This window comes from Falco punctatus (assembly GCF_963210335.1).
Source record: "Falco punctatus genome assembly, chromosome: 1".
Classification (NCBI taxonomy): domain Eukaryota; kingdom Metazoa; phylum Chordata; class Aves; order Falconiformes; family Falconidae; genus Falco; species Falco punctatus.
The window spans coordinates 33,958,890-33,984,314 of NC_137580.1; positions in this window are offsets into that span (position 1 = coordinate 33,958,890).

The following is a 25,425-nucleotide window of genomic DNA, read 5'->3' on the forward strand; positions in this document are numbered from 1 at the left end:
CTGTTCCTACTCTGCTACCACTGTAACTATGGATTTTGGGGGGATTGTGGGAGCTGGGGTTTTGGTGTGTTTTGGTTCTTATATTTAGATAATTTTCATTGTTCTAGAGCATGTCAGCATTACAGAGATTACAGCAAGAATTGTTTACTAACCATATAAATGGTTGAAAATATGATTGCTATTGGTAGTAAAGTAGTTTTAAAACCAGTGGTCAGAGGCTATAAGCTAAGGTCAACATGTTTTATTTTGATTTTCAGAAAGCCTTTGGTAAAATCCTTTGGAATAAAAAGCTATTCAGTATAATTCCATTGGCATAAGACTACATAATGAAGAAGAGAATCAAGTTCACAGACTAAGAATGTATTATTAATTTCCAGCATGGAGAATGGTCAACAGTGGGAAATCTCATGCTCCTGTTTTAGAGTACAACATTTTTTGTTATATTGAGCAATCATCAGGGGAAGATGGTGAATAGTATAATAGAAAATATCTCAAAATTATTTAAGCCTTAAGAGAAACTGCATGGTTTCTCAGCATTTGGCTATGGTCCAGTAAAGCTCTTAGCACTTGCTTAATTTTAAGCCCCTGAGTGGTCTCATTGCAAAAATCCTGGATATGCACCATTCTGTTGTGTTCTTGTTAGTTGTTATTAAAACTGAAGATATTTTCTTGATAAAACCTTGCTGGCATTTTTTTTTCTTTTGTTAAAATGTGATTAGTTGTACTATTTATTCTGATGATTTTTTTACTTCTTTGAAGTTCCCTCCTCAAAAACAGAAGTAACCTAAACACTTCCTAAAATGTTCACACTATCAAAAGTTATAGGAATGATTTAATTCTTCCAAACTCCCTTTTTTGGGATGGAAAGAATGTTGATAACATTATCAGCAAAAGCCACAGTTTGAAACTGTCTTCCACATTAAATGATTGTAGGAAAAGGATATGTAGTGCAAACAATATCATCAATCATTTGGAGGGCTCTGTAGCACTATTGGTCTATCACAGACCTAATTCTGGCCTCATTTACAGCAGCATAACTCCACTGATGTCAGTGCAAACAGCACCGCTGGCATTACCAAGGAGACTGTAACTCAAAAGAGTAAAAAGACAAAGAACACAAATAAGAAGTTAAAAGTAAATGAGATATCAACTATTACCTCATGAATAATATCACTTCCAAAGGTTAACCTTTTTCTTTTACAATCCATGGATACATGCTATGATGCAGACCCAGAGAAAAGGTATCATCTTCTCAAGTACTGCTCAGTCCAGATGGTAATACATGCGTATTCTCAAAGACATCATAGGATTTGGTCTACTATATATCCTGCCACAAATACTGGTTTTGGCCCCATGCATTGACATGAGTTTGATTTGGAAATGTCAACAGTCAGTTCTTTTTATTGTTTCCTACTTTTAGTCTGTTTATCTAGAGTGCAAACACCTGAAGGGAAGCAAGGGCAAACACATATTGCTTAATCTCCTTACACAACCTAACAAAAAAGTCTTTTGCTATCACAGCTATTTGATAGCATAGCTTTTGCTATGAGACAGCCATAGCAGGGTCAGATAAGTTCTTGGGAGCTTCTGCCCTTAGTATTGCTGAGCATGCTGTGTAGGTACAACAAAGGACGCTGTCTGCCCTTTGCAACATCCTCTAAAGCTGCTGAAATTTGCCCACTCATTACCATGGAGTTCTTTGCGCAGATCAAACAAGACTCCATACTTGCATAGCCAAATTTGGACTGTAGTAAACATAGTGATGGTGTTACACTCTTGGCTTCCTACCAAGGAGAAGTATGTGAGTGTGTGTGTTTGCAAGTACGAATGTTTTAACAGAATACATCTCAGTATATTTCATAGCTATATCAGTATGCAAAATAAATGGGTGCTGAACTCAGAAAACTCAGAGGCCAGGTTTTTTGCATGACTGTAAAAAAACGTCTTACTCTCCAGGAGATCCAGATAGGCTCCTTTGAAGTTTCATTTATTGTTAGCCTCAGGGTCCAGTTTTTTATTTATTCCATTTTGAAAGGAGTTGACTTGGAATTATCATTCTATATTAAAAGATCTTGCAAAAAAGCTGGGGAACTTTATGTATACTCATTTTCCTGTAAAATTGTTTTCAGAGCTCACATACCTCGGTGCTAAATGCCATAAATTTTCACACATTTCTGTACTGTGAAATAGGTTCTGAGATAGCTATAATTTTCTGCTGCCACAGATTCATTTCTTGCATGAGATCCTTTGAATGCTACAGCTTTCTCATAACACTAAGAACTTTACATTTCAGTTGAGGCCCATTATTTTCATCAAGTAGTCAGGTACATTGCCATATAGCACACATTGTGTGTCTGCTGATAAGGACTTATGAATTACAGTTCTTTAGATCTCTCTATGTCCTGGCCTTCTCTGCCTCATCATTTATAGTGTAGTGTTACACTGTAGGTTATGATCATTCTACTACCTGCAGCAATTTATTTTTGCATTGGCATGTAACTCTATTGTGTATGTTTAACAAGTAGTTTTTCAGCCAATTATAAAGATCAACTATAAGGATATATAGGTGATTTCAAAGGTATGAAATGGAATCTTATTTAGCACCAATTAAATGAGTGTAAGGAAAAATGACAGCTAGAAATACGAAACAGAACTTCAGTGTGATTCTTTCCTACTAGCACATTTTTACTAGCACTCAGTTGCCTGAACTATGACTATGGCCCAGTTATAATAGTAGTTCTAGGGTAGAAGTTCCTTAAAATGCAGGCTGGAGACATTCCTTTTATTTACATACTTAGTGATGCCTATGCTTTCAGAAGAGCAAATACTATTGAACAGTCCTTTCAAAGATCTTCATATGTTCACGTATATAAATCTGTTACAGTATTTCATCTGCCTTTTTAGTATACAAAACAGATACATAATTCCTCACAGGAGGGGGGAAAAAAAAATCAGTGCATGGAATCTAGTGAAGGTCATTACTTCTAATTGCGATTTTAACATTTCAAGAAATACGGCCTACTATTGAGCTAAAAGAGTAGATTCAAGATTCAAGTAGATTCAAGTAGCTAAAAGATTAGTAGCTGACCTAAACTTACCAGTAATTTTTGTCACTCTACACAAATAATGTTGGAAGTTTTTTAGCATTTTCAAGATTCGGGCAGATAATATGGCAAATACTGAAGTTTTACTGGAGGAAGTTTATATATACATTAAATAAATATTAACATTTTTTGTCCTTAGCTGGTATTTGGCAACTCAGAATTTACATTTTCTTTAGTTCTTGTTCAAATGTTTTTAAACACAACTGGAAGAACACATTAATTCAGCCTTCCTTTTCTGCTGAAAGAGCTTTATGTAGCCAGCAAGTACTTTAGTGCTATTTTGCTGGGCAATGGACGTCAAACATCAAGATCTTCCTCCCTTTCTTATGACTGAAGGTGAAAAGTCTTAAATACACAAAAAAGTTCTAAATTTAACAAGTGTAAAGCTCAGGAATCTCTTCTTCAGCAGATGGCTGAAAACTAGTTCATAAAAAAATGTTCCATTATTACCATTGTATCCGATGTAACATACAGTCTCATGGATATTTTCTAACTTTTTCTTGATGTAATGCATTTAAATAGTTGGTTAATGTTGATGCTGTAAAAGGAATTTTATCAGAGATCCCATCAAAATTCATCTTCTTTTTTTTTGTAACTCTATGACACCTGAAAAAGACCATATAATCAGAACAGCATCAAAATCATCATGAGAATGTATTTGATGTTTACCATTTATTCTTCTCTTTTCAGCCCCTTTTCCAAGAATGAAATTAATGTTGTGTGATTTCTTGGCCTCAGACTGTCATGAGAATCTTGAATCAAAACTGCAAGGCTTAGAAGCTAGTGTTAACAACTAATCTGACAAAAACAAATACATGAAATTTATTCACTAATTTTGGTTGCTGCTTTAGGGGAAACAGCATATATATGAGCAAAAATCCCTGTTAACTGGTTGGTTGCATTCTCTTTCTCTCTTAAATTTGTTTTGATGATGATTCTTAGTAATTATATTCATGGTTGTATAGAATTATAGCTGCTTAACAGTGTGAAAGGTCTCATACTAGTAATAACTAACCAAAACTGTATTTTGCTTCAACTTCATGAAGTATTTTCTGTGCTATTTGCTATCAACACCACAGAGACAACCCATGAAATAGTAGGAAGCTCCAACATATTCTAATGTTTCTTCCTGGTCACCTGAAACTTCCTTTAATATTGTCAGAATAACCTCGGCAACATTTTGTATGCAGAATGATGGCTCTTTTAACCAAGGATGATTCATATGTGTTCACCAGGTCAAAGTGCATAGCTTTACTCAAAGCAGAAAAACTATCTTGATTTATACCAACTGAAGGTATTGCTCAAAACAAAAACAAAGACACAAATAAACACACAAACACACACCCCCCTACTAAGAAAGAAAACTCCAAAATAAACTATTTACCTATTTCATATATAAGGTTTGCCCCTTTTTCTTTTTTAATTTCTCTGAAGTGGTAAGGTTCATTTTGTCTAAAAAGACAATTTCAGCACTGAGCAAGTTTGATGGAAAACCAGTAAGATACTAGCTGAAGAGAATACTATTTGTCTTCAGCAGGATGATTACAATTAATAACCAACTGATTAGGCCACAGGGTATTCAAATGTTTGGCTTGAGGTTTTTTATGTAAGTGTTTTTAAGAGTTACCTCATATGTTTGATACAAAGGACTGCTTCATATTTTTACTGATGTAAGTACTGATGCCGTTAAAAAACCAAAAAGTAAACACCCAGTCTATGTCATGGAAAACATAATACCTTAGAGATTATTTTCCCTGCTTACATTATGAAGATAAAGCAGTCTCACAGCCTGCCTCTGCTTTCCTGACTCAGGGCCAGGTTTTCAATGGTATCTCACTGCCTAAGGTTTCAGACTGGCACTAAAATTCATTGTTTTCTCTTCTAGCTATATTCTTGTGGAAGATAAAGCATTCAAGGAGTCACTCTTCATGAAATTATTTCCTTAAGAGGCTAAGAATTTCCCAAATCAAAGAGGTTCTATAGTAGTTACGTGATACCCATACAAACCATGGGTATTCAGATACATCAGTCTAGCTGAGCTGATTACTCTACAAGCCCAGGACACACTAATATCAACTGTCTCTGTGTCTCCTATGACAATATAATCAATGTATAAGGAGGAATTTCTAAGCCTGGGACAATGACATTTTCCTTTGAACTCAAAGGCTAAATGTGTGTTCTTTGTCCACTTGCAGCACAAATACATTAAGAGTGCCCAATGCAATGGGGTATCTAATGGTCTCCCATAGGATACCTGGTGATAATAGATGTAGCAGACATAGCAGTCAATATGCTGTACTGGTAAATGAGTTTTAGATCTGTTTGCTTCCACTCAGTTCCTAGCCAGTGTTCACAACCCACATAAGTGAAGTTTAGTTAATGTAAGTAGATATAGCATGATATTTTAGGCTTGCAGTTAAGAGTTATTTAATAAAGAAAATTATTTTGTTGCTTTCAAATAGAAAAAAAAAATTGTTGTTGGTTTTGCTTTCAGTTAAATCCAGAACGTGTTTGTAAACTTAAGGGTCCTACATGATAGGCTTACATCCTTAGTATGGACAGAAGATGTTTTAAATCTGTTGTGATAGAAAATAATGGAGAGACTTAGGTAAATGCATACATTTGAGAGTGTGTTTCGGTGTTTTCTCAGTTAAAGAACAGAGATGAAAAATAAGAATGATTGTGCATCAACTACCTACATTTAAAAAAAATAATTTAAATCATTATCTGACAACTAGACAGTGTCAACATTACAGGGGTCCTCAAACTTTTTAAACAGGGGCCGGCGCACAGATGCAGTGGCAGGCAGTCATCTGCGGCTGCTTGGTTTCCCCCCCCAACCCCCGGCAGGGGGGTCTGTAAATACCGGGGGCCAGATTGAGGACCCTGAGGGGCTGTATCCTGCCTGCGGGCTGCAGTTTGTGGACTCCTGGTCAACAATATATCTCCAATATGTTTATACAATTGATTTGATAAACAGTTTTAATTAATACATATGAAAATTACTATGTAGAAAAAAAATAATATTTTTCACCAAGTGCTATAAATCTATTAATCAACAGTGATCGATAAAGTACATCATTTTTGAAACTATACCTTTCTTTGTCAGGAAAAGCCTTTAGCTTATTAAAGACATAAATCAGTACAGAGATTTATCTCTGCACCACTACAATGTACACCTTTAATAGAAAATGTTAAAATAAAATATTTACTGTTGGTGAAAGTGCATGCTTGGCATAGTGTATATGATTAGTTTCTTTTCCTACATGTTTTGCTAATACCTGAAAGAAATCAATAATTTCCAATATATTTTGAGACAAGTTTATCTATCACATGTTTTTGTGTATGCTGTCTGGTACAATGTTATCACAAAACATTCCTTTGCAAATAAATATCTTCCTTGTAAAGACCTATTCTTAGCAGCTAAGTGCTTTGATTTTTCATAGAATCATAGAATGGTTTGGGTCGAAGGGACCTTAAAGATCATCTAGTTCCAACCCCCCTGCCATGGGCACAGACACCTTCTGCTAGACCAGGTTGCTCAAAGCCCCATCCAGCCTGGCCTTGAGCACTGACAGGGATGGGGCATCTGCAGCTTCTCTGGGCAACCTGTGCCAGTGTCTCACCACCCTCACGGTAAAGAATTTCTTCCTTATGTCTAATCTAAATCTACCTCTTTCAGTCTAAAGCCACTGCCCCTTGTCCTATCACTACGGGCCCTTGTAAAAAGTCCCTCTCCAGATTTCTGGTAGGCCCCCTTTAGGTACTGGAAGGCTGCTGTAGTGTCTCCCCGGAGCCCTCTCTTCTCCAGGCTGAACAACCCCAACTCTCTCAGTCTGTCTTCATGGGAGCGGTGCTGGAGCCCTCTGATCATCTTTGTGGCCCTCCTCTGGACTCGCTCCAACAGGTCCATGTTGGGGGCCCCAGAGCTGAACGCAGCACTCCAGGTGGAGTCTCAAAAGAACATAATAGAGGGGAAGAATCACGTTCCTTGACCTGCTGGTCACACTTTTGATCCAGCCTGGGATATGGTTGGCTTTCAGGGCTGCAGGTATACATTGCCAGGCCGTGTTGAGTTTCCCATCCACTAACACCCCCGATTTTTTGTCCTCCAAGTGGTTCTCAAGCCATTCTCTGCCCAGCCTGTGTTTGTGCTTGGGATTGTCCCAACACAGGTGCAGAACCTTGCACTTGGCCTTGTTGAACTTTGTGAGGTTCGCATAAGCCCGCTTCTCAGGCCTGTCATGGTCCCTCTGGATGGCATCCCTTCCCTCCAGCATGCTGACTGCACAACACGGCTTGGTGTCATTGGCAAACTTGCTGAAGGTGCACTCAATCCCACTGTCAATGTTGCAGACAAAGATGTTAAACAGCACTGGTCCCAGTACCAACCCCTGAGGAACACCACCTGTCACTGATCTCCCTTGGACATCAAGTCAACAACAACTCTTTGACTGCAACCATCCAGCCAATTCCTTATCCACTGAGTAGTCCACCTGTCAAATACATGCCTTTTCAATTCAGAGACAAGATCTGTTCCATGAATTTGCTGGGCACAGAGGTGAGACTGATGGGCCTGTAGTTTCTCAGGTCTTTCTTTCTGCCCTTTTTAAAAACAGGTGTTACATTTGCTCTTTTCCAGTCAGCGGGAGCTTCATCAGATTCTTTTGACTTCTCAAATATGATAGATAGTGGCTTAGCCACTTCATCTGCCATTTCCCTCAGAACCCATAGATGCATCTCCCAGGTCCCATGGACTTGTGCACCTTCAGGTTCCTTAGATGTTCTTGGACCTGATCTCCTACAGTGGGCAGTTCATTCCCCCAGTCCCTGATTTTCCTTTCTGTGACTTGGGCAGTGTGACTGGAGCACTTGCTGGTGAAGATGGGCAAAAATTTTTTCAAATACCTCAGCCTTCTCCATATCCCAGGTAACCACATCTCCCGTTTCCTTCCAGTGAGGGCCCACATTTTCTCTAGTCTTCCTTTTGTTACTGTTTTACCTATAGAAGCTTTTCTTTTTTTTTTGTTGCCCTTGATGTTCTTAGCCAGATTTAATTCTATCAGGGATTTAACTTTCTTAACCTGATCCCCGGCTGCTTGGACAATTTCTCTGTATTCTGCCCAGGCTACCTGTCCTTGCATCCACCCTCTGTAGGCTTCCTTTTTGTGCGTGAGTTTGTCCAGGAGCTCCTTGTTCGCCTATGTAAGCCTCCTGGCATTTTTGCCTGACTTCCTCTTTGTTGGGATGCATTGCTCCTGAGCTTGGAGGAGGTGATCCTTGAACATCAACCAGCTTTATTGGGCCCCTCTGCCCTCCTGGGCTTTATCCCATGGTGCTCTAGCAATCAGATCCCTGAATAGACCAAAGTCTCCCCTCCTGAAGTCCAGGGTAATGCGCTTGCTATGCAACCTTCTCGCTGCCCTAAAGATACTGAACACCATTTCATGGACACTGCATCCAAGGCTGCCCTTGAATTTTGTGTTCCCCACAGCCCCTCCTTGTTGGTGAGAACAAGTTCCAGCATAATACCTCTACTTTTTGGCTTCTCTAGCACTTGGAAAAGGAAGTTATGGCATTCCAGGAACCTTCTGGATTGCTTATGACCTGATTGTTGTCTCTCCAACAGATATAAGGGTGGTTGAAGGCCCTCACGAGGACCAGGGCTTGTGAATGTGAGGTTGCTCCTATCTATCTGTCTACAGAGGGTATTTTTTGGTAAATGGATTTCACTACCACCCTACAGTTCAAGTGAATTCAATACTAACTCTAACAGATACAGAATCTTAAGAAAAAGAAACAAAATTAGTCTTACCACTTTAATGCAAACCTTTCAGTCACTCAGCCAGATTTACCAAGTACTGTTGAGATGTATCCACTGGCACTCTTAGACAATGGCAAGAGCTCAGAAAACAACAAATTAAAAACCAATAAGACCTTATTATTTCCTTCAACTTGTAATTGGACAAACTTCTGGTGCAAAAAAGAGGTAATCCAAGAAAGGCATGAGGATGATGACCTGACAGATAGCCTATTCCTTTTCCTTCCCACAGACAATGTAATGAGGAAGAGGAAGACAGTGAAAATCTGCTGGATTCTGTGAGTACACTATCACCTGGATTAAAAAAATCAAACCACAAGAATTTCACTAAGTACATATCTACCCTGATGATCACTCAAGTCAGGGTAGTCTGTAGCCCATACAGACATGTCTGAATTGTTGATTTCAAGGGTCATATCAAATGCTCAAACTTGCTGAAACACTCAGCTGATGGTGTTGTCTGTACTGTTATTCATACTCAAGTATTGTTAAAATTAACTCAGGTTTGTCTTCCTGCTATGATCAGAGATCTCAGAAGCAGAAAGACAGCTAAAGAATTGAACATCTGTGAAAATTAAGTGTGGAGGCAGACGTTTCTAATCAATCTCAGGGCTTGTCTACACTGGCGGACTGTGTCATGGTAGAGAGATATTGAAAATAACAAAGGTTCTGGAGTAAGAATTGTAACAGCATGTGAGAGTTTCTGCACGAATGTTAACTGCCTAGAAATGCAGCATTTAATTCATGATTTTAATTTCATCCTAACTATATTTTTCTGTGGATGATAAATCAGAAGTAATGCTCTGGTGAGGAGAGTTTTAATAGCTACAACAAGTTAATGTCTAGAAGAAAAAAGGTCCTGGGAAAAGTAGAATCTTAATGTTGGAGAATTTGGTCCAAAAATGAGCTGGGCCCTGGCTCCATTAAAAGAAGGCTCTGGGCTCTCTACAGTGGAAGAAGGCTAAAAATTTTTGCAAACCAGGTTTTCTGGGAAATCTTGATGAAAAATAAATAGGTGGGAAAGAGAAAGGGGAATATCATACATCTTTTCACCAACTAGTATAGTCTTTGTTTCTTCCTCCCCTTCATTGTTCCTGTGGTGATTGGGTCACTGGTCCACAAAACAGTAACTTGATGACACTAGTAATGTAGTTACAGCTTCCTCTGGAGGCTTTATCTGGCTTCCTCCAGCAAAACTTTCCATTGGAGGGATGCCCTTTTGGCATTTCAAACACTTCTTGCTACTTTCAGTTTTACAGTTCAAAATGTAAATAAAATTCTCAAAGGAAGTTCACAAATTTGAATGATTTACTTGCATCCTGTAGGCTGAGCAGGTATTGTTTCTGAAGTATTCTTCCTCTGAAACTCTGGATGTTCAGTCATATTATTAGTGAAGTTGGAACTTTTATGAAGTCCTAATAATCAGTGTGGGCAGCTGGGTACATGCTTGCAATACTTTCAGAACTGCTGATAAATCTTGCAGGTACTCCAGGATCAGTGCATATTCTGTGCAGAGAGAAAAAATAGAGGTTTCCAGGCAATTTTCATCACACATGCAGCAAAAAAATTAATTTTGAATAATCAAAAAAACAGCTCAGAGGCTGGCATATTGAAGATTTTATTTTTGCAACTTTGAAGAGGTAAATGATTAAATGGTATTTTTAAAAAAATATGACAACTCACCTATTTTATCCTCCAAGTCTTCATTAACTTCCAGAGGAGTTACTAACCCCTTGCTGATCACATTTATGAGAAAATAGTCCAAAATTCCTCTAGCCAGATAGTCCTATGAGATGTCAAAGGCCTAAAAGAGGAGGTTCTAAACAGTCACAAGTCAGAAGATTATTTACAAAGACTTTCATGCTTCCTGTCCAACCATACTTGCCAAGATTAGTTGGAGAAGAGAAAATTCTGTCTTCTAAGTCACAAAGTCTTACTCAAATCAGTGCCCTGGGACAACACACGTATGTGAGACCATTCTTTCATATGTGCTTATAGGCTTAAAGACAGCAACTATCAAGCTCTAGGGATATTGCTTAGCATTACCCACCCCAATGCATTTGCTCTGTATGAACCGGCACAGAACTATGTCATGAAAATTAGGTTAAGAACTAAAAAGCTTTAAATTTAATGCATTACTTCGGTTAACATACTCTTCTCTAAATGTACCACTTCGTTGATGTTTCCAAGTAACTTCACAGATGGGCAAACCATTTGCACTGTCAGGGATTTAAGTGCCTGCAACAGTGAATCCAGAAGGAGAAATCATACTTCAGGGATGTCACTGAAGTAATCTTGAGGTAATATTTTCAAAGAAGAAAGACACCGGAAAGGAATCACAAGTGATGTTTCAGACTTCTGTTTCTTCTGTCGTAAACTTTTTCTTAGGTTCCTTAGCTAGCTCTTTCTGCACTGTTAATTAATTTATCTTTGCCCGTAAGGCTTTATTCTCTTTCTGGGTCTACTGCAGCCCACAAGTGCTGCTTAAAAACTTGCCTATTGTCTCTCCTGCTACAGATGTAAAAAAATTGACCAATTATTCTACGAGGTTAGCCACCTTTTAAGAGATTCTGTAGAATGACATTCTTTATCTTGGTTAAGAAAAATAATCAAAGAAAATATTTTCCAAAAACTTGGCTAGATTTGTTTTTGTTGCTGTTTTTTTTGCACTGTTTGTAGGTAGAGGTTGGCTACAATATTGCTGAAGTGGCAATCTGAGCATTTCCCTGATTTGCTTTTGCTTGCCTAAACATGTTCTCTAAAACAGTGGAAGCATGCTGGGCCTGTTAGCAAATGAGTTTTTTTTTTTAATGAATGGATGTATTCTGCCATGGTCTAGCAATCCTTAAATGTTACATCTTCAGGGAATAAATCCACCTCTGCTATTTTTTATAACCTTCAGTCAAGCTGTACATAGTGACCTGGCCAGTTATTTCTATGCCTCAGAGGGGAAAGAAGTAACAACCTAGAGAACTTTCATAGAAAAGGTTTTAATGCATCAAGACACTGTACATTTTACTCTACCTTGTTCTCATGCAAACACTACTGTAATCCATACTTCTCATTCCCTGATAAACCGGAATATGGTGCATGGCTCCCAAAACCTTGTATGAAGCTCTGTGAAATCAGTCGCACAGCAAGGCACCAGGCTCAGCAGAGCTGAATACACTGCCTTACAGCAACAGGGGGTTTGTCCATCCTTCACAGAGCCCTACACAAAACCGTCTATGAAACTTCCAGATATTCAGCCATGACCAGAGTCAGAGCCTGCCTCACCTTCACAAGGATTGCCAGAGGACTGCTCAAGTGACAAACAGCACAGCTACAGCTCTCAAAACATGCTAGCCCTTAAGCTTTTCAGTCATAGGTGCTTCTTTCATTTGGAATCTTCCCTCTGACACTACTGGCACAGCCCAGCTATGAGCCTGGAATGGCCCTGCCAGGCCTAGTGCTCCAGCTGGCTGCTCCACACACATGAATGCTCCTGTTGTCATCTGTCTGCATGGAAAACCACCCAGTGTGGCTGTGCTTGCTTATCCAACCAATTCCTGCCCTTCCTTTCTTGCCACAGTTAAAACAGGCTGCTTCAGACAGCAGCAATGTTTCTGAGCTACTAGTGCCAGAAGAATATGTTACCAGAAAGGGGGGGGGGGGGGGGGGGGGCACAATACCCACCCCCCCAACTAAAACCAAATCCAAACCCCATGAGCTTCCCATTTTGCATCTCCATGTCTCCTGAATACAAAACAATCCTCAGGCTCTTCTTCTTCTCTAACGCTGAGCAACTCCCCCCACCCCACCCCCGGACCTTAGTTACATCTTTAGCAGCCTACAAGAAAATCAAGATAACTCCTGCAAGCTGGACCAGCCACTGTTCCGCCTTTGCTCTTGCACAGAAGAAACACAATTCGCTGCAGCCTAGGTTGTCAGTAAGGCATAGTTTTAGGATGGACATGGACAGCCCCCCGATACCTTCTTTCTTGTAAGAATGCTTTGTTACCTTTGTCTTGCCATTACATCTTTGGTCTCTGCTGTGAACACATCCACTCATAGGCTAGTCCAGCTTTTACATATATCTTAGCCCACTGAAAGTAAGTTTTTAAGGAAGAGGTGGGGCAGTGATGTTGATCCAGTGTGAAATAGGAAGATCAGGCAAGCATCTTGTGCTGACTACGTCTTGCTTTCTATGCTTCGATAGCAGGAGTGACTGAATCTTTACTTGCATTGTTTTCAGAAATATGCCCAACAGCTTGATAGGGGCACTGGCTCTACTGCCTACCCAGTGTCTCTCCCCGTGGACAGATACCTGCAAAGAGAGAAGCAATAGCAAACTAGCGGCTAGAAAGTGAGTGAGATCTGGAGGAGAACAGAATGCAAGAAACATCTGCTCTTTCTAAAGGAAGGGTGATTTCTTGATGACTGTGAGTGCTCTTGCCAGAAATAAAGCAGTAGGAGGCTAATGTTTGCCTTGTGATTTGATCCCCTGGGGAAGGAACATTTTGTGTCCATCATACTCAGATGCTAGAAGGATCATTCTTTAGCATCCTTGGGTTTGGGTGATTTTGGGACAATGAAAAAGCCTCTGCGGTCAGGGTGTTATGTGTGTGTACTGCAGCTGTGGACTTTCCTGGGAAAATGAAGAGTCTTATTTCCTACCTGTTGTCTATCCTCAGAGCCACCTGAGGAGTAGAGGGAGAGGCTGACGACTAAAAGGTTTGACTTTGGTCTAACTCAGGCTAATTTTCAGCATGTGTCACAGGCCTTCCCTGTGTCACAGCCTGGGTTCTCTGTCTGGTCAGGGTCGATGATGTTGAATTGGAAAAGCCCAACAAATCCCCCAAGGAGTGGGAGCACTGTGTGCTGCCAAAAGGGGCTGAAGGTCTGTAGTGAGGACAGGGAAGTAAGCTGGGATTCCTGTGCTGGAATTTGTCTCAGAAACAAAGTCACAGATTAGTATATATGTAAACCTACTTTTTCCTATACCCTGGATTGCACAATGGATGGTCTAACCTGCAATACCTGACACATTTTGAAAGACTAAAAGGTGTAATAGCTTTAGGAAAGTTTCTCAAGTGATGAGGTTTTTGGTCTTCCAAATGCGAGCAAATCCCAAACTCTGGCAATTTGGGCATTGCTAATTATGAAAGGTTGTAAGGCAGTACAAACACTTAAGGTAATGCTAGTCAGTGACGGACAATACTATCAATAGGGATAATGTTTAGCAGCTAAATGAAATTTGATTCTGACAGGTAGTCAGTTATAATGTCAATTATAACTGTTTCAAAATGTCAAACATAAGTAAAGAAAAGCCAAGCAGAACAGTTATCATTCTTGAAAACTGCATGACATTTTTAATGAGAGCTATTGCCTTCTTTAAATTTCAGCAGCATTAAAGTACAGAACAGCTGCTCAGTCTCAAAGTGTACTGGTTTGTTAATATTCTTGATAGTTTTGAACTGTGGAGGTGTTTATCTGTCTAGCTGGAGCATATGATAAAAAGTATTCTTCCAGTTAGCTGCTAAATGCAGGAAGCCCAATCTGAAAGTGAACTCACTAGGAGTAATCACCATCTGTATCTTCCCTTTTCTTAAACAGAAAAAAACCAACCCATTCCATGTTGCAATTAAATCATTAATTTGTTTTACATGATAGTAATGGATCCCTCTTGCACTTGCTTTTAAGTTTCCTTCTCTGCAAGCTATTACATTACTCAGAACAGAATCTACTTCACTTTATATGAAACTGCTGTTTACGAAAGCGATGCAAAGGTAACCTGCTTCCTATTTCCAAGCACTCTGACACAAAGCAGATGAACACAATACACAGCTGATAATTTATCCAACGGTAGAGACTGAGCTGGTAATAGCTGTTGCCAGCACTGTGTTGTGTTTTACAGAATGCTGCCACTTCCTCTAGGCAGTTCACAAAAATGGGTGAGAGAAGAATGAGAATATTATCTGTAGGGATTTTTTTTTAGCAATGAAATTGGTCCTCAGCTTGTTGTAACATGTCATCTGAAAGTTGCAAAGAAGGTGTGATGAAATGGACAATTTTCTTCCTATTAACATAAATGCTCTGCTTCTAAGGAGCTTGTAATGATCAAAGCACAACAGAAGGAAGATTTTTGGATGAGATCTAAGGATCTTAAAGGTTTGAAAAGAAGGCAGGTGGCTAAACTGGGACTTGCACTGAAGTTCAATATATTAGTCAAGAAACACAGTCTAAAAATTGTATCTTTATGTGTCTTTTTTTTTAAAGTTTCCAAACACCCCAGTTGTCAGAAGCAAGCAGCCCAGTGTTTATCTCCAATTGCTCTGGTTCTGCTCCCGATCCCTTGTCCAGCTGCTTCTTCTGAGGTTCATTGCAGCAGGTGAGCTGTTTACTGTTTCCTGGTTTTAGTCCAAGCCTATAGCTTTCACATGCTGTTAGATTCAGCAGTTATACAGGTGAGAAAGTTCCAGCTCATGTCTCCTTTTGTTGTCTTAAAGGTTCAAGACTCTGTTCAGTGTTTCCCTGAAGAAAAAGGGTATTCATGTTCTCATGAATGGCATGCAATTCTCATGTGTTTGGGTTTTCTTTTTTTAAGTTTGGGTTCAGTGCAGAAGGGAATTCAAAATCTGTGAGTTGAGAGGGAAAGATAAGAATCCTCCTTTATGTAGCCTTCAGCTTAGAGTATGTGGCTAGAATGGAATTAAGGAATTTTACTGAAGGACTAGTTACAGGCTTCCTTCAGTTCCAGGGTCTTTGTCAATCTAGTAGGATACCTGCAAGGAGTCTCCTAGTTGTGTTGTTTCTGATGCAATTAATTTGATAAGTTGTATCAGAATGGAAGAGCTCCAGTAGGAAAGTATTTTGTATTCACATTTACCCACAGATGTGATTAAGGCAATACTTGTAAGGATGTAACAGACATTAGTCTTAGTCCTTCAAGAAGAAAGGGGAATAAATAGCAACAAGAGCCAGCCAGAGCAAGCAGCTCTGGAAAGTAAGGAAAAACAATTGTTCCATTCCAAGGATGATAACTTATTTTAGTCTCATTACTTTGCAGCAACATCCACTATTGTGCCAGCAGTAGAATGCTAATGAATTTATACATAATTTTTAATCTGTGGTGTGATGAAAGCTGGGTGAAATTGGGAGGAACTGGGGAAATTTCCACAACCAGTAGAGGTAGGAAAGCTAAATCAGGAATATTTTAGGGGGGCAGTGAATCTTTTATTCACCTACATTGCTCTTCTGTAGTCAGTTTGAGCCCATTTGGTGGACACCTTCATTGGTGCTATTATACCTGTGTAGCGGAGCAGGCAATATTATGAATGTGGGGTTAGAGCACAAAAGTATTTCCCTACAACCCTGAGCATGTCATCTAAATCCCATAGAAAAGTGGATTTAAGACACACGGGACCCCTCAGCACTTCTCTATTGCTTAACAGCAGGTTGCCCTCCTGCTTTCTTGCTATTTTAGTTCCTTCTTCTGAACTGCTTAACTTTCTACATGCACTGTGAAGAGAACCTTACACTAGATTCTATTACTGCTCTAAGGCCCAAATATCCTTTCAGTATGTCTTTTACTTTATATGCTATAGTATTCAAAAGTAATAGATAAATAATAAAGTAATAGATGTTGAAGAGTGTGAAGTCCTTCACTCTCAGTGATCTACAAATATATTGAGAGCAGAACTTTCCATTGCAAAAGAACCCTACCCCTAAAATATCTGTGAAGCCAGGAAAAGAAAATCAGCAGTTTAACATCTATTAGGATGAAGTAAGTAGGAAGTATATAAGTAAAGAGACAAAGCATTTCTCTGAAAAAATTCTTTAAAAGGGAAGAGCATTCCCTTACAAGGAATGGAAAACTTGTTAAGAGTTTTCACTGATTCCCTCTTTGGCCTCTTCTGGAAAGAAATCAATAGCATAAAATCTAGACTTTGAGGGTCCCTATAGATCTTTTTACAATTGTTCTTTAACAAATCTAAACTCAACACTGTAATAAGTTGATGTCTTCCTGTCATCTAGCCAAAGGAAATCAACATAAATTCCCATTTTTTATCTCAGAATGGTAGATCTGACTAAGCTTTCCAGGGCAAATTAATACTGGTTATCACAGTATAGTATTTTTCTTCTGCACGGCTGTTATTGTTTTCATTGAACTACTACAATACCTCTGGATATCCACCCAGGAGAGCACAAATTCATCCATCCATACAAAAAATTACAGATTTTTTAAAATACAACAATTCTGAAGATGCATATTTGGCATTTAATGGACAACTTGATCTCAAGTGCTATGGTATGAATCTTATATGGGGAACAACCTATGCAGACATGATTTACTGGCAGATGAAATTAAAATGTAATAGTTTTGTTTGTTTTTTTCTTAATTGCAGCTGGTAAGAAGCTGAAGAAGTTAGCACATTTCATCATTCTAATGGTCTTCTCTGACCCAACAATCTACCCAGTCTAACATTTGCATAACATGACTGCAGATTTTATCTAGCACTTCTTGCATTAAGCTTAGCTACTTTTGGATAAATTCAATCCCGAAGCTTTTTCTTTCTGCATATGAGTCTTTGTATCTGGGTTTAGTCCTCTTGTGTAAATAAGCTCATTGATATTATCTTGGCTTCTAGTGGACACTTACCCGCACTGCAGAACTTGGCATTATAACATATGATTGGCAGCCTGATGAAGAGAAACCCAGAGCAGGAACAGCAGGAGCATTGGAAGGTCAGTATTTGTGGTGGCTGAGCTGTGCTGGAGAGCTTGTACAGCACATTTGCATAATTTGCTGTGGAAATTACTCAGTTCTCACAAATATTTTGAAAAGAAACATGATCTCTGGATATTAATGGATTTACAAGAAATATTCACTAATCTCATGCTTTGAGATTTAGGTTGTTCACAAAATGCTGGTTGAATAAAGAGATTTTACCCATTAAACCCAAGAAACAGACCCTGAATAAAAATATAAAGGGCTGTGTAAAATCAGAGGGAATGGGACATCTTTCCAACCTGGAATCATGATGTGCGGATATTATTATAAAATCAGGACTTCTTATTTTTTAATAATTATTTTATTAAAAGATGAATAACAAGGGAAAATAGAAGGAATGAAAATTAATAAGAACAAGACAGTGGGAAGCTAGCTTATAGCTTTTTGCTGCCACATAAACTGCTTCTGGAAACTAAGGTAGGCTTTTTAAAGCTAGCACAGTGCCTTATTTGGTACACTCTTCAGGAACTAATCTGGGTACAACTGATGTAGGGCACATGAAGGACTGGGAATAAACAGTCATTAAAATTGAAGAATCTGTTGCTATGAGATGCTATGAAGGGCAAAATACAAATTAACTCAAGAAAATGGTAGAGAAAAAAGGTAGAAAAGTGTAGTGGGGACATTAAATACCATGGTCTAGATGCAAACTCCAACTCAGAAAGTTCTTAAATGCATGATTACCTGTAGGTCCAGCAGCAGTCTTGGGGAATGGTTTTATTTCCTGTTTCTAATAAATTTTTGCTAATCATTTGCTCCTGGCCACTGTAAGAGAAAGGGTACTAGGCTGTATGCGTCTTCGTTGTGACCTAATATGATAGTTCTTGTGCTTTCTATAGGTTTTTACCCGCAAATCAGGGAATTTCCTAGTTAAGCTAGTGTTGATTTCTTGTTTGTTTGTGACTGTCTCTGCAGATACCTTTCAAGTCACACATACCACAATATATTTACAGACTCAAGACAATATGCTCTGTTTATTTTGGGGTAGTGAGAAAATCATACTTCCCCAAGAGCAGAATGAGTAGCAGGGATAAAGGCTATTAACCTGAGGAGGACTTTCAAATTATTTGATATATTTTGTCATTATCTATCCACAGCTCTGGACTCTAAACAACAAGAAGAGAAGGTGCTAAAGGTTTCTAAGTGTATAAAACAATACCATCAAGCAAGCCCTAACAGGATTCATTGGTTGTGAATCAATCAGTCCAAAAAAGGGGAAGCACTTTGCAAAACGAAGCATGATCCCAGAGTTTGTTCTGCAGCAGAACCTGGAAATGATGGAATAACCGATGTTAGTGGTGTGATAGAAGGTTCAATATGGGGAAGATTCTGGGCGTTGTTTCAGTCTTTGTGAAAGCTTGTAATTTAAACTTTCCTTATACAGTTACATATTCTCTCCTGTATGCTACAGCAGGCTCAGCCTGGTTTTTTTTGCCCTCCATGGTTACAGTTTCTCCCTGTTTAGAGAAGTCACTTGGAATTTCAACCTCTTTAGTTGTTTCTGTTTTGTGTGGTTGGTTTTTTTTAAGGAAGTTCTCCTGTTTAGGAGCTGTAATTCTAACTAGCTTCTGTACAGATACTTAGAAAAGCCTTTCAGACCATTCACTTCGCAAAACTAGTCTTTATTTATCACAAAGCAACCACAGAAAATGATTATGAGGTATTATAAAATAACATGTAGGACATCAGAAAAAAGAGAAATTTGAGCTACACCAAAGACACTATATGAGCAGCAGTGCCTTAAACACAGGTCTTTTCTTATAGTCAGCAGCAGTGAGCATTCTACATTTGCCCTCTTACTGAGTATTGTAAGATTGTTTCTGTGCAGTTGACATTCACAAAAAGTTTTTTTCCAAGGCTGGAATTTTTTACCTTCTTCTACAGCCTTGAAAGTAGCTTTCCCAGATGATCCTAGAAGGCATCTCTCACCTAATCAATCCTCTAGCACTAGAGCAGCCATGGCAATTAATGGCACATTGATTTATCCTGGTTTTGCCTGAGAAATATACTTTTCTAATCTTCCAAAGGCTAAAAATGGCTTTTGTCTCCCTAAAATCTGATTCTGAATAGAGTCAAGTAAGGGATAACAGTCTGTGAAACATAGGAAGATAGATTTGTGGCCCTCTACACTCTTGCAACTATGCTTTGGGGAAGAGTCAGTGCAACATTTTTGTTTGTTTATTCTCAGGCACAGATAGTTTACACAAGAAAAAGAAAAAGTTGTTATTTTGGGATAGGTAAAAGAGAAATAGAGCTGTGGGGCACCTGAAGTGTCAGCAGATAAAATCCTTATGTTTATTGTGCAGATGGAGGAGTATAGTTTTGACTACTTGACCTTTTGGATTCTGGATCTGAGAGTTTGATAAACAGTCATCATAAGCAGAAAGTGCCTCTGAGAACACATGTGAAAACCACTGATGAGACACAATATATTTATTTAATCATCACGGCTTATATTGGATATCTAGGCTGGAAACCGTAGCTTGAAGAAATGCCAAAAGGAGAGAAGTATATTTATTTAAAGTATTTATATATGCCAGGGGTTCACTGCAGACATGACATTCTTCTGTGGGAGTGGAAAGGCAAATTGTAAATTATATATTCTAACCCTGTCACTGAAAAATTGTAACCCTCTTTCAGCTATCTGGCTTTAGAATAGGGAAACAATGCAGACAAGGCCTCCTTTGAAGATGAGAGTGTGTCGTGTTATGCAATGTCAGGGGTAGGTTGCTTATCAGACAAATTTATATAAGCTTTGACTACTGGGAATACACAAAATACAGAAATTAAATACAAAATTGTTTAATTTGAGGAATTTTTGTCCTTTTGTGTCATTTAGAAGTGCATCTATTTTTTTATCCTGATGTTTTCCTTAAGTGTTATAACACTTAAAAGCGAAAATAGCCCTCTTATTTCCTGAGAATTCAGATTAATTTTCAAATAAAAATGCATCTAATTTTGAGCCAAAATAATCACTGTTTGGGGGCAAAAATATCTTGACAACTGAAATTTGCCAATTTCCCTAGTCCAATACTAAGAAAATTGTAATGAAATTCAAAAACTCTGCAAACCATAGAACATCACATGATACATTTTGCAAGACAAATGTCATAAAGAAAATATTGTACAGCTTTATTCATTACTTTATGTGTAAGAGAATTGAAAACCAGACATGAAGTAGATAATGTCTGGTCACTGGACAAAATGTAGACTATGCCTGGTGGGTTTTTTTATGCATTCAGAAATCCAACAAGGTGGGTGATCATCTGTTCATTCTTTACAAAGACCCTAATTCAAAATACTGTACATCTGAGGCTTGTGTGCATATTTATGAACAGAATGAGATTTATATTTGCAACTGCTATTATTCCATCCCCAGTTACCTGAAAATTATTCTATTCCACATTAAAATGAGTATTTCATGTCTCGTATTAGTACAAGGTTTTGTGTCCCACTGTTTTGTTCTTCAACGTTATTTCTGTATGTACCATGTAAACGACCATGTGACTCGCACAGTATAGTTATCATTTCAAAATGCTGTATTGTGAGTGCTCATGTTTGGTTCTCATGGGTTTAATTATATGCATAGTAGAAATGCTTTTTTAACTTTCTTTGTGGAGACTACCGTGATGAAGCAAGAGATTTTATGTTACTTGTGGAATGCTTTTTGCATCTTTTAAACAATGGTGATATGCATTACTGGAAGAGTTGTCATTTCCAGTTGTAATTGATTTGCATGGCTGCCATGGTGTAACATGTAAAATCACGACAGCAGGGAAATATGGGAACAGACAAGTCACCACTGTGCTTAATCTGCTACTGTTCATTCATCATATTTTAAAGTTTAAGTTGCACTTGTAATTTGGGATCATGGACTGTCTGATCCATTAACTATCCCTGACTCTTTTGCTTCCTAGAGGCTGATGGCATTGGTGCAGTGTAGTGAATTTACTGGAGGACATTCATGCCCTTCAGGGTTATGAAGACTGCAGGAAACTGTCCCTTAGTTATTCTTGTTGAGTGTTAAAGAAAGGGGAAGTTAGAGTATATTTTAAATACCTTAGAAGAGCCATGGGTGTGGCACTGGCAATGTTGTTCCTGCTGACATGTCAGTCATTCCATGAAGTTTCCTGCCTTGTTCCAAAAATCACCCTATTTCCCACACATTCTTAAATACCCAAACTGATCCTGCACTTCTCAGTACTGAGTCAGCCTGAGCCAGTTTTTCCTAAATATGTAATCCTAATCTGTTTGACTCCCTGCTACATTAAATATCATTCTGGCACATTAGCAAAAGACAGTAATGTCAATCTTCTTAGGGTCAAAGTGTCACTAGCTGGTTCCATTTATGGGGACACATGACTAACAATAGCATTGGTAACATCAAGCTGTCCGTGCAAGGCAGATTAAAGATGTAAACTATTTATACACATCTTATGTAGCTGTATGGTTTCTTACCCAGGAGATCAGAGTACTTCCTAGCCAGAAGTCAGGCACTCCCAGTAATTTGGCAGAAAAATGTGGAGGAAAATGAGACAGATGAGTACTGTGAAACATTCTGTTTCACTAATTCTATACAAATATAAAAATTCTCTGAGGGAAAAACAGGAGGAACAATTAAAATAGGGTGATCCAAGCAGTACTACAATATTTGAGTTATTTATGCCTTTAACTAATGTTTTAGACAACTTCCATGTCTTGTGGTGATGGACTTATTGGAAATAAATGCATAGATAACACAGCTTCAGACCTACAGCCTAGCATGTTCTCATTGCCCAGGTAGCGGTGACTTTCATTCCTTTCCAAGCTCCATGTTCGCCTGTTTGTTCAAGTTTCTGTACCACAGCTGGAATCTGTTGATGTGAGTTCATATCTGGCTGTTTAGTGACAATTCAGCCACATCCCCACTGACCTGAAAATCCATCAAGAAAGCCTCCAGCCGCCAGCAGCCCTATGCATGGGGAGAAGTGGGCTGGGGACAGCAGGGGCTGCTGTGGGCCCTGGGTGCCCACCTGGGCATCTGGGCTGCTGCCCATTCTGCTGCAGCCTGGTTTGGTGCTGGACTGCACCTGGCAGGTGTCCCTGGTCCTCTGGCAGCCATGTGGCTGCTCTGGTAGCACACAAAGGACATGTGTCATGGGTCAGCCAGACACTTTGGGGGTGGCTGGAGCAGAAGCAGCAGGAGGGTGAGTTTATGGAGGCTTAGGATAACCTGTTGTTCCCCCCTTTGGAACTTTTATGGGTCATACAATACAACCCAATAACCTCTGTTTTCCACCTGTGGGACACACAAGTTTTGATGTCTCCTAGAGTCACAGCTCTGCCCCAAGGAGCAAAATGAGGCAGGGCAAATGGGAGCAGCTGGAGATTTGCAGGCACTTGGAGATGCCTGGCTTACCCACTGTCAGCCTCCTTGCATCACAGCTGAAACCCGAGTTCACCTCTGGGAGGAGTGCAGAGAGGAGACCAGAAGGGAATCAGAGCTGGCTGAGAGCTGAGCGAGACAGGAGGAAATGGCAATGGATGGTGGCTGAGTTTCTCAGCAATGGGAGGCTGTCCTTCCAAAGCATTGCACACAATAAATGGAAATTAAAACAAAACCCAGGAGCTGTGCATTCCTGCTTTTCTAATTCAAACTTATTTTGCTTTTGTCTTGCTCTGTGTCTGCTTATAAACAGAAAGAAATGCAGGGCATAAACCACTTTTTTTTTTTTTTTTTTTTTTTTTAATGTAGTAGCCTAACCCAACTTTTTCTCATGTAAGTTTAATAGTTTTAATGAATATAAATGACAAATGAGTTGATTATGACATCCATACTAGAAAAACAGTAAAAATCCAGAAGCACAGAGATTAAATACAAAATATCCTTCAGCGCAGGAGCCAAGGAAGAGGGGAAGGACAAATACTATAAGAACTTTCTGTTTCTTATGAAAGGAAGAAACAAACATATTTTAAAATATTTTATTCTGTTTATTTCAATTTATATCAAAAATTCAACAGTTACATTGCATTATTGGTACAAAATTGGGTACAAAATATTAACAATAAACCCAAATTTTATATTACTGTTGAGTCATTAAACAAAATATTGCGCTGTGCTCAAGGACAGTCATTACTACAATACTAAAATCCCTGCATTTTACAGACTCATCCTTACACAAGTCCACCCAAAAAGTTAAGTCAGCTGTGCTACATTTTTGCCAGGTTCAACAAATCAAAAGATCTGGACCAGAAGCAAGTTCCAGAGCTGAGGACACTAAATGGAATTTCTTCTTTTGGCCTTCTTTGACACGGAGTGCAGAATCACATGAAAAGATACACTGTCTCCCACATAAACAGATTTCAGAATTACTGTGTCTGTGAAATTCAAAATCTGCACTCTGAACTGCATCTAGAAAAATGAGTTGCATCCAGTGCAGAACAGGTAAATTTGTTAAATGGACATGGTGGGAAATATGGCTTGCAGCTTTCAGATGACAGCAAGAGGTAACTGCATGTAAAACACGTTACAATAAGTTAGTTTAAATGGTAACCAAGACATGGGTAGTTTATAACATAAAGAATGAGGTGCAGATGTGTCACTCAACACAAATGAGCAAGCTTCTGGCTGAAAGAGCTGTGGTAGCTGAACTTCCAGGAACAATCAGTGTCTTAACAGGAACTAAAGTTACTTGGGACTTGATAGTACAAATCTGTATCTGTGGAAGCCAAGAGATGTCACAGCTCTCTCTAACCCATCTTCAGGTTTTGGGTTTGTATTTTTGTTTTTGTTTGATATTTTTGTTTTTTTAATGAGACATCAGGCAGAAAATCAGAAGATTACTTTCTAAAAACCTAGTGGAAATGACTGGTTTCCCTTTCCTTTCCTGTCTCTTCCCTCCTCCAAACAAATGGCCAACCTTTTTAATAGTCTCCCTTCCTCTGTGAGCTGTGTTTCTTTTCTGACTCATCTCTTTTGTCTTTACCTCATGCATATCCTTTGCTGGTTTTCCCAATATGAATTTTGATCCCACCCTGCAGACTGTGAAGTTGTACTCAGTCCTAAGTGTCCTGGTTTTAGAGCTGGGATGGACTTAATTCTCTTCTTAAGATCTAGCACGATGCTGTGTTTTGGCTTTGGTGTGAGACTTTGCAGTTCCTCAGGCCTTGCTAGCAAAAAGGCTGGAGGGGCACAAGGAATTAGGAGGGGACACAGCCAGGCCAGCTGACCTGAACTAGCCAAAGAAATATTCCATAGGAGATAGCATGCCTCCGATATAAACCTGGGGAATTGGCTGGGGTGGACATGTCGTTGCTTGGGGACTAGCTGGGCATCGGTCAGTGGGTGGTGAGCAGTTGCGTTGTGCACCACGAGTTCCTTTCTTCTCTTCTCTCTGGATGTTATTTCCCTTCCCCTTTTCATTATAACCATTTTCATCATTGTTGTTATTATTATTATTTCATTGTTATTCTGTTTCAATTATTAAATTGTTCTTATCTCAATCCTTGAGTTTTACATTCCTTTCCAACTCTCTTCCCCATCCCTCTGGGTGAAGGGGGAGTGAGTGAGTGATTCTGTAGTATTTAATTACCAGCCAGGGTTAAACCACAACACTAAGGGAGTTATGAAGGATGTGGATGATCAGAGTTACAGTGGACATTGTAAAAAAATCCAGAAATTATTTACAATAAAAGAAATGAAAGAGATCTGAGGGAAAAAAAAAAAAAAAAAAAAAAGATAAACAGGT